This window comes from Nicotiana attenuata, chromosome 8, assembly GCF_001879085.1.
Source record: "Nicotiana attenuata strain UT chromosome 8, NIATTr2, whole genome shotgun sequence".
NCBI classification, from domain to species: domain Eukaryota; kingdom Viridiplantae; phylum Streptophyta; class Magnoliopsida; order Solanales; family Solanaceae; genus Nicotiana; species Nicotiana attenuata.
In genome coordinates, this window is record NC_031996.1 from 30,373,587 (window position 1) to 30,381,764 (window position 8,178).

The following is an 8,178-nucleotide window of genomic DNA, read 5'->3' on the forward strand; positions in this document are numbered from 1 at the left end:
GGGATTCTGATCTAATACAACTCTCTCATTTTCTGGCTTTCTCTCTCTATCTCTACCTCAAACGAACATATCTTATTAAGTTCGTATTATCACTTTGCAATACTAGATCTACAACAATAATATCATCTTTGCATCTCTAGGTTTATTATATTTGATTACGATTTACCCTTTTCTTACTTTTGATTGTTTTCTAGCTTACAAAGTATATTGTTAACTTTTGAGCTAAACAATATATTTCTTCTTCTTTGTTTTAATGGAATAGAATAAGAGAGGCGAAGACGTCTTTTTGCTCTACTGATTTTCCCTTCTTCTTTCTTACCATTGATCTCTTTCGCCCTCTATTTCTTGGTTTGGATTTGCAATTTCTTCATTCTGGTCGTTGCTTTCACGATTCTACTGCATTTGTCTCCCTGTTGAGGGTTCTCTTTTGTTTCTTTCTTTATTGCTACCTTTTGTTGCTTAGGGAGTTTGATGGTGTTTTGTTAGTAGTCCCCTTCTTTTGGGGGTTATTTTGTTGCTTAGTTCTGTCAATGTATGTTAATATTTGTGCCTCATTTTCACAGGGATGTCATTATCTAGCAGAACTGGATGTCACATTGATAGTGATCTTTGGGTTGTTCTTGTGGAGAAAATTCACCTTGCGAATCCTTAAAAGTTAAGTAAGTATACTTGAAATGCAGTAACTAGGCTTAGAACTACACTCTTTTTCTTTTAGTTTCCAGAGAACCACTTGCAGCAGATTTGTCATTATCCTTTTACAGGGTTTCCAGGATGGGATTCTTACTGTTGCTGAATATTGTTATAAAAGAAATCCAGTTCTAATTTCTAATTAGTAATCCTTAAAGTATGCCAGCTGATCCTTTTCCTATGTTGTTGCATAATTTTTTATATATTCTCTGATCTTTAATGGTTGAGACAAAGTTCAGATGCATATTTATCTTCTCATTTCTTGTGATAGCCAATGTGGTCAAATGCTCTGTATTATGTGCTTTTAGTTTTATTACTGTATTCCTACACAACTAACGCATACATACAAGAATGTGTAAATATTGTATAAATTGTTCCTTCTTTTCTCTTTGGCTACTGATTCTCCTGCTTTGTTTTGGTAAGTGATACACAGGGTATCGTTGTTTTCGCTTCTGTCATGGAGACTTCAGGACTGCAAATAGTTATGGAGTCTATGCATACACTAATATAGGATGTAAGTTACCCGAGTTTCTATTGCATTGAGATATATGTTCTATGTGTGGTTGAAGGCTTGCATCATTTTTTACAATCCTTCCTCCTAATTTTCTACACTAATGCTAATTTTGGTGGGGCTTGAAATTTCTTAGTATACAAGAGGGACGGCAATATATAAATTGGGTTAGTTTAACACTTACTAATGTTGTTTGCACTAAGTTAAGCTCAATGCACATTCATTTTTTTTTTTTAGATAAATCTTGCTTTGGAAGCTATAATTTATTCAAGTCAACATATAGCTTTTAAGTTTTATATTCCTAAGCGGATCTATCCTAATTTTAGGTGTGGCAATAGTTGGGAAACCTGTGAGGAATACTTTGAGACCAAATATATTAAATAATTAGCATTTAACTACAAATTGAACTAAATCATCCATATCTGGTGTCTTTTCTGCACAAAGTAGATAACTTGTCAATGTTAAGTTTGGGATAAACACTTATGTTGTTTGTTATCCCATTTGGTCTTTGTGAGTGAGAGTTTGGAACTTAAAGTAACATCTGCTTGTAGAGTTACCATTCTTGGTTCATGTTGCAATTAAGCTATCCTCTCATTAAGTAAGTCTTTGGTAGTTTCTTTGAGTTATTTCTCCTTTTGTTCAGTATGTATCAATCATTTAGGTGAGGCGCATGGTATTATGAAGGAGAAGAATGGTGGAAGGATTCCCATTTCCTATTTTTTCTATACGTTGTCATTGTACATTCATCAAGAGTTCACCTTCCAAGGTGCCGATGAAGTTTTTTCCGTTGGCATCAAGTGGAAGTGGACACTGTTGATGTATGTACTCATTTTAGATGAAACTCTGAAATATGTAGAGCTAATATGTGTTTTATTTATAGCATTAGATGTGCGCTGATAAGCTGGTAAGAGCGATTTTATTTTTCGGCGAACCTTATTGAATGTTTGGAAGTCCACAATTTTTGTCAAAGTATTGTTATCTTGTGTAGAAGAGGATGTTTAGAAGGGGAGAGAAGAAGATATTATTTCAACATTAGAAGTTATGAATAGTACCTATTCTGTTTTGGTAGTATCTTCAATTTCTTATACGGGATATGGAATAGATAAAGCTAATTTCTTACCTATCAGTACTCCACCTACTTTAAAAATTACGTGTGTATATTCTTTTTATATGCTGAGGTGCTTTCTTACTTTCAGTTTTCTGTCAATTTTTGCGAGTAAGGATGGCTTAAAAGTTGACTTGTGTGGGAGCTTTTTACCAGGCTAACCGAGAAATAAGTTAAAAGTATTATATATGGTGTCGCGCCTCCTTTTTCTCTTCGCGGAATCGGGTTCATGATATTTGGTCGGGCCAACTCTTTCCTTTGGAAAGGGGGTTGCATATTTGGAGAGTCGCCACCTAACAATTTTAAGGTGCGTTAGGGCACCTATAGGGTTCATTCATAACTACGTTTGGTAACCAGAGATAGGATAAGGGCTTGAAATTATCCTAAGGGGAAGGTGTTAGGCACCCCTCAGGATCCACTAGTGTGGTTCCCGGCCAGACAGTTTTTGTGAATTTGTGCAATTAGCAAATAAACAAGTATGACTCGAATAGTAGGAGATTTAAGTTTAAATACTCAAGTGTTTGAAAACAATTAGTAAAAGGCGAAATTTTGAAAAGAATTACAATCTAAAGCATGCTTATGAATGTAAATGGGGTGTCCCAGGTTTGTTTGTAATATGGATCACATCAATGCAATACCCGGTATGACACTCCTCAAAGAGGGGCTACACGTGGTATTAACGCACCGGTCATCATATCCATATCTATCCTTTCCCGCCCCGTGAAGGTGATTAAAGCGAGGGTTGGTCTCGACCGCTATTGCATGATGTTACCCGTCCCTTCCTATCAGTCCCGGAGGAATTTAGGACTTCTATCCTATGAGTGAGGTTCTAGGCAGACCCTCACGTTTAAAGGCAAAATGCTAGGCGACAAACAAGAACAAATAGGACTGCATTTAAAGGGAGCATGGAAGACAAACGAAATGCTCAAATATACCTCCACATACAGTGCATATGAACAACATGACTCATACACAGATAAGGTCTGAATTCAGAATTCTAAAGCATGGTATCTAAGTGACAACAGTAGAACCAGATTTATTACATGACTCAGAAAAGAAGTCCGAATCGGGCTTGCCTAGTGATTTTAGCATGCTAGCAGTTAAGTAAGGACAGTTCTGTTTTTATTTAAGCAATTACCTAAGGCTTTCCTAGGCGTAAAGTAATATGCAACAGTTAATCAGAATTATTAAAATAGTTTGGAGATGGTTTTTACCTAAGAGCATGCTGTTCTAGTTGATACGAATACAGAGATTATTACCAATTTTTATTCAGAAAACAACAATGCGGGATTATATTATTACCTTTTCATGAATCAGTACTTAACTAGGCGTCTTAAACAAAAAAATGCAAGTCAAAAAAAAAAACCCCTAAGGCATGATTTCTAAATGCGTACAAGAGTTGCAGAATTATTGAGATATGACTTCTGAAAGTACAAGAGTAACAGCTTTTATGCCAATGTTGTTATTGTCCTAGGAGCAGGATTTCTAAGTGATAGACATAAAACATGGATGAGTGATGGATGAGATGCTGAAGCAAGAAACATGGGTCCTAAGAGCATGATTTCTAATGCATGTATGAGCCCTAAGCATGGTTTCTATTGCACAATTAGGAATATAACCCTAATAACATGTTTTCTACCCTTAACAACTATAGCATGCACATTTACCCCATCCATTTTCACTAGCCAACCCCAATACTTGTTTACAACAAGTTATTAAAGACCAACATTGAAGTGAATTACATAAGTAGAAATGAAAATAAGAAGTTACACTATAGGAAGCCTGATTAGAACTTCCTCTCTGAGTTATGTAATCAATCACCCCAAGTGCCAATATTGTTCCATAGCCTTTCTTATATTTGGGTGTGTCAGAGTTCCCTAAGGACCTCAAGGGATCTGGGACAGTGCTCACACCCAGATTGCATAACCAAGACAGAATAAGTGCAGTGTGAAAAGGCCAGCTTTTATGTGTCCAAGTTCAGAGGGAACTCAAGGGTCCCAAGGCAAGGCTCACACAAAAAGAGCAGAACCTAGTGGCCTAAGAGTATATGTGAGTGTGCTTGAAAAAGAGTTGAGTTGGAAAACAGTTTTGAAACCGGATGTTTGAAATAAGTTTGCAAAACAACAGAAGAGTTGCTTAGGGAAAAATAGTTTTGGAAGGAGAAAAGAATAGGAGCACCACAACTTGGAACAAACCAACACACACAGAACAAGTACAAGAATAATATCATTTCAACATTCACAAGCAGGGAAGTAAGGGGTTGGGGACATAGAGGGCCTAAATCAGAATCACATAAACATGGCTGAGAAGAGATGCATATAGGCCAGCAAGTACAAAGAACAAGTAGAGACTGATTGGCCTTCTGAACACAAACAATTACTTCAAAGAGTTAACAAGGGAATCATGCTTGAAATTAGAATAGTAATAAGACATAGGGTATGGGAGTAATCATGCATGGGTCTATTACACATAATTAGTCATGACTTAGTCTTAGTCAAGCACATTAGGAGACATACTAGTTGAGGGACATAAACAGGAACTTAAGTAGACATGCTGATTACATTTGAACAAGAGAGGGCAGAACTTAAGCATGCTGAATAAGGCAGTAAACAAGAAAGGCAATGACACATGAGCCATTGAGTTAGCGCAGAAACAGACAAGGATTAACAAACAATGGAGCACATAGAGTTGAGTTTCAGAATTGAACTAAGAACATACTAGTTAAGGAAGCAAAGTGTAGAAAGTAAAGCAAGTAGTGTCCCATAGTCTAGCCTTGGCTTTCAAGGATCCTTTCATGCATTATGTTAGATATCAAGGAAAATCAATTCTGGCTTCAAAGGGGACGTGCGCCATAATCTAGGAGCCCAAACTATGTGGTTGAATAAATCCTCCTGCGGGTCAAGGGCTTCTTTTCCCTCCCCTTCTTCAAACTCCGATTCATATTTTTCATAGATGCCGGCTAGACAAGCAGTTAGCACAAGTAGTAGAGAAAGAAGAGAGAGTTTGAGTGTGTATGTGTGTGTTCTGAACTAATTGTTCGTCTCTTAAGACTGTAGAAGAGAGTCATTTATATAGTAGTTTGAAAACTGGTTAAAATAAGGCAAGAATCAATTATAGAACTCAACATAGAAAATTGGTTCGAATCTCCCTTTGATTAAGAGAGTCAGTGTGAATGGTAAAGGGCAGGTGAAAAATAAGGAAAGAAATCATACATGGCTGGATTATAATGAATAAGGAAAGATTTCAAAAATAGTACCAGTATAGAACAAGTAATTAAGGCTAGGTTTAGAAAGTTTTTTTTCAAACTAAGGAGACAATCAGTAGCAATGCAGACAAGGCAAGGGGAATTAATTAAGGTAAGCAACTAATCAAATTAAGTAGGGGTCGAGATTCAGTAGCATAGAGTAGGACCAAATTCATACAGCCCTAATTAAGGACACAAATTAGTAGAAAAAAATAAGTATCATAGCAAAATAAGGTAAGGAAATCAGTCAGCCTAACAGACGGGGCAAAGCTTTTAGGGTTTTTGAAAGAAAATTTACAATCACCATCGATTAAGGAAACCAGAAAAGGGGGTCATGACTCTATACTTTCATCATATAAATAGAGGAGGTCCACAAATGTAGCAAGAAAATCATATTTGAAGCATAGTCACAGAAAGAGCAAAAGATGAACAAACAAAGTGAGCATAGTCATACAAAAGCGACATAAGTAGGCTAGGGATTCAGGAAAACATATTCAAAGCAGAGTACTCACAGTGCTCAAGTAAGCAGGCTAACACACAGACACGGAGTAAAAAAGCATGCTTACACTCAGAGAGGCAAAGTAAGGAAAATTATAGAAACAAAGTAAAGAAAAATCATAAAAGAAAAGGGGCTTTTAACAGAGTCAAGTTAAAAGCAGTAAGAGCACAAAATCGGTCAAAACAAACAAGGGAATGGGTTTAATCATAACGAAACGATTTGAAGAGGTATAGGCTGCACCCTGGCTTCTGAGCTGCCTACATATCCCTGGCTTCACAGGAATCAGACCGTATGTAGTTCGGGATCCACCGGTGGAGTATACCGATGAAGTGATTTCAAGAACGGACGCAACATCTAGGACTGGGTGAGCGAACGATTTACGGGAATGGTTAGGTTTAATATGGTGGAGGGAACTGGAGCGGGATCGCTCCTGCTGGGGTAGCCGTTTCTCGCCGTCTTACTTGCAAATAGAAGCAATACAAGCGTATACCGTGCATAAATTTAAACATGATGCAAATTCCTGTTGGACCATGAACGTTGTCTTTGGACGATGAGGATGATGTCCTTAGACCATGATGGCCTGGGCTATGAAGCGTATGATAAAGGATTCACAGGCCATGAAATGATGTTCTCGGGCTATGAGGATGGTGCCTCCGAACCATGATGCCTTTGAAATATGATATGCAAGAGATCGAAAGAGATCCTCAGGCCATGACATGGTGTTCTCGGGCTATGAAGATGGTGCCTCCGAACGATGACACCTTTGGATGAGTTGGCGATATTTCAGCCCATGAAGGATGCAGTAGTATGATGCAGACAAGATAGAGCTTAGTTTTGTAGTGGTGGCAGGTGTTGCAGTGGTGGTGAGGAGCAGGATGGTGCTTTGGAATGTTCTGTGGAGGTGTAGGGTTCTGAGCATTTGGGAAATTGATATCTGGAGTAGTGAGGGAAAATGACAGATTTGCCAGATTCCGAACCTGATCAAGTTCTTCTTGGAATTTCAGCAGCTTTTGTTCCAGTTGGAATGCATTTTCCTTGGGAACCAGAGTACCGTGACCATGAGTGATCGCTACCCGTTCAGTTGAGTTTTCCTTTCTGGCGTTGTTCAAATCTTCCATCTTCCCTTTGTTCTTGTTTTTGACGGGACTAAGAGGAGGAGTGGGTGGAGGGCCCTTGGATGGAATAAGATGATGTTGCCAGAGCGCACGAACTAACCTTTGGGGAGGGGAATAAATAAACAAAAAGTAAAAAAAAAGGTAACAAGTCAGTGAGGATCATAAAAAGATATTGCAATATTTAAACACATAGTGTAGGAATGTAAAGCATGTCCTAATTTGGGGACCTCTTTGTGCCCGAGGTAGGCCTAGCGACAAGTTGATTTGGAGAACTTGGAATGCTAAATGCCTCATTTTATTGATAAAAAGTAGACATATCCCAAATCGACACTAAATAACAGGAAAAATAAAGTTGCTAGTGGCCATTGGCCTTATTACATTTCATAAAAGAAGAAAAACTCCTATCTATTTGGTCCCAGAAGGACCTTCCCCAGATTCGGCATCCCTGGCTCCATTGAACAGCTTTCCCAACTCGCGAAGTCCCAGCAGCAGGTAGGCTTTGGTTAGATGTCCGCCTTCGTTTTCCTCAGCATTTTGGCAGTCTTCGACCCTCTTGAGAAATTTCTTCTCCAACTCCACTATGCCCCGTTCCAAATATCCCAGTCGCTTGTTGGCACTGACGGCCATATCCTTCCACTCCTCAATTAGCTTTTGATTGGCTTCTTGTATCTCACGGTGCTCGCTATCGCATTCCCTGATCCTTCTGCGCAGCTGATTGTATTTGACCTGTGCCTCGGCCTTTTCATCTATGATCCTGTGACCTCGAACAAACCCAGGCTGGCCTAGACCATTATGATTATCCTCCAACCAGCCTGAATAGTAGGGAGTACAACCAGCGTGGTATCTGTCTGGCTCGATGGTATCTCTCCCCATGATAATCTTGCAGTGCCACATATGCTGAGCTTGGCACTTGTAAGGACTATCATCATCCTGGAAGTCAGCCCGGAAATGACTCATCTTGTCGACCCTGGGTACAACCTGCTTCCTACCAGCTTGCCTCATAACCCGGAGAGGGAC

The 8,178-nt window shown here is 38.8% G+C and overlaps 1 long non-coding RNA gene across 1 annotated transcript; it reads left to right on the top strand.

The window, feature by feature from the left end:
• LOC109231835 lies at positions 287-2,269 on the top strand. The gene is made up of 3 exons (XR_002068846.1): positions 287-659; positions 1,111-1,201; positions 1,842-2,269. It is a non-coding gene; the product is annotated as an uncharacterized LOC109231835 (long non-coding RNA).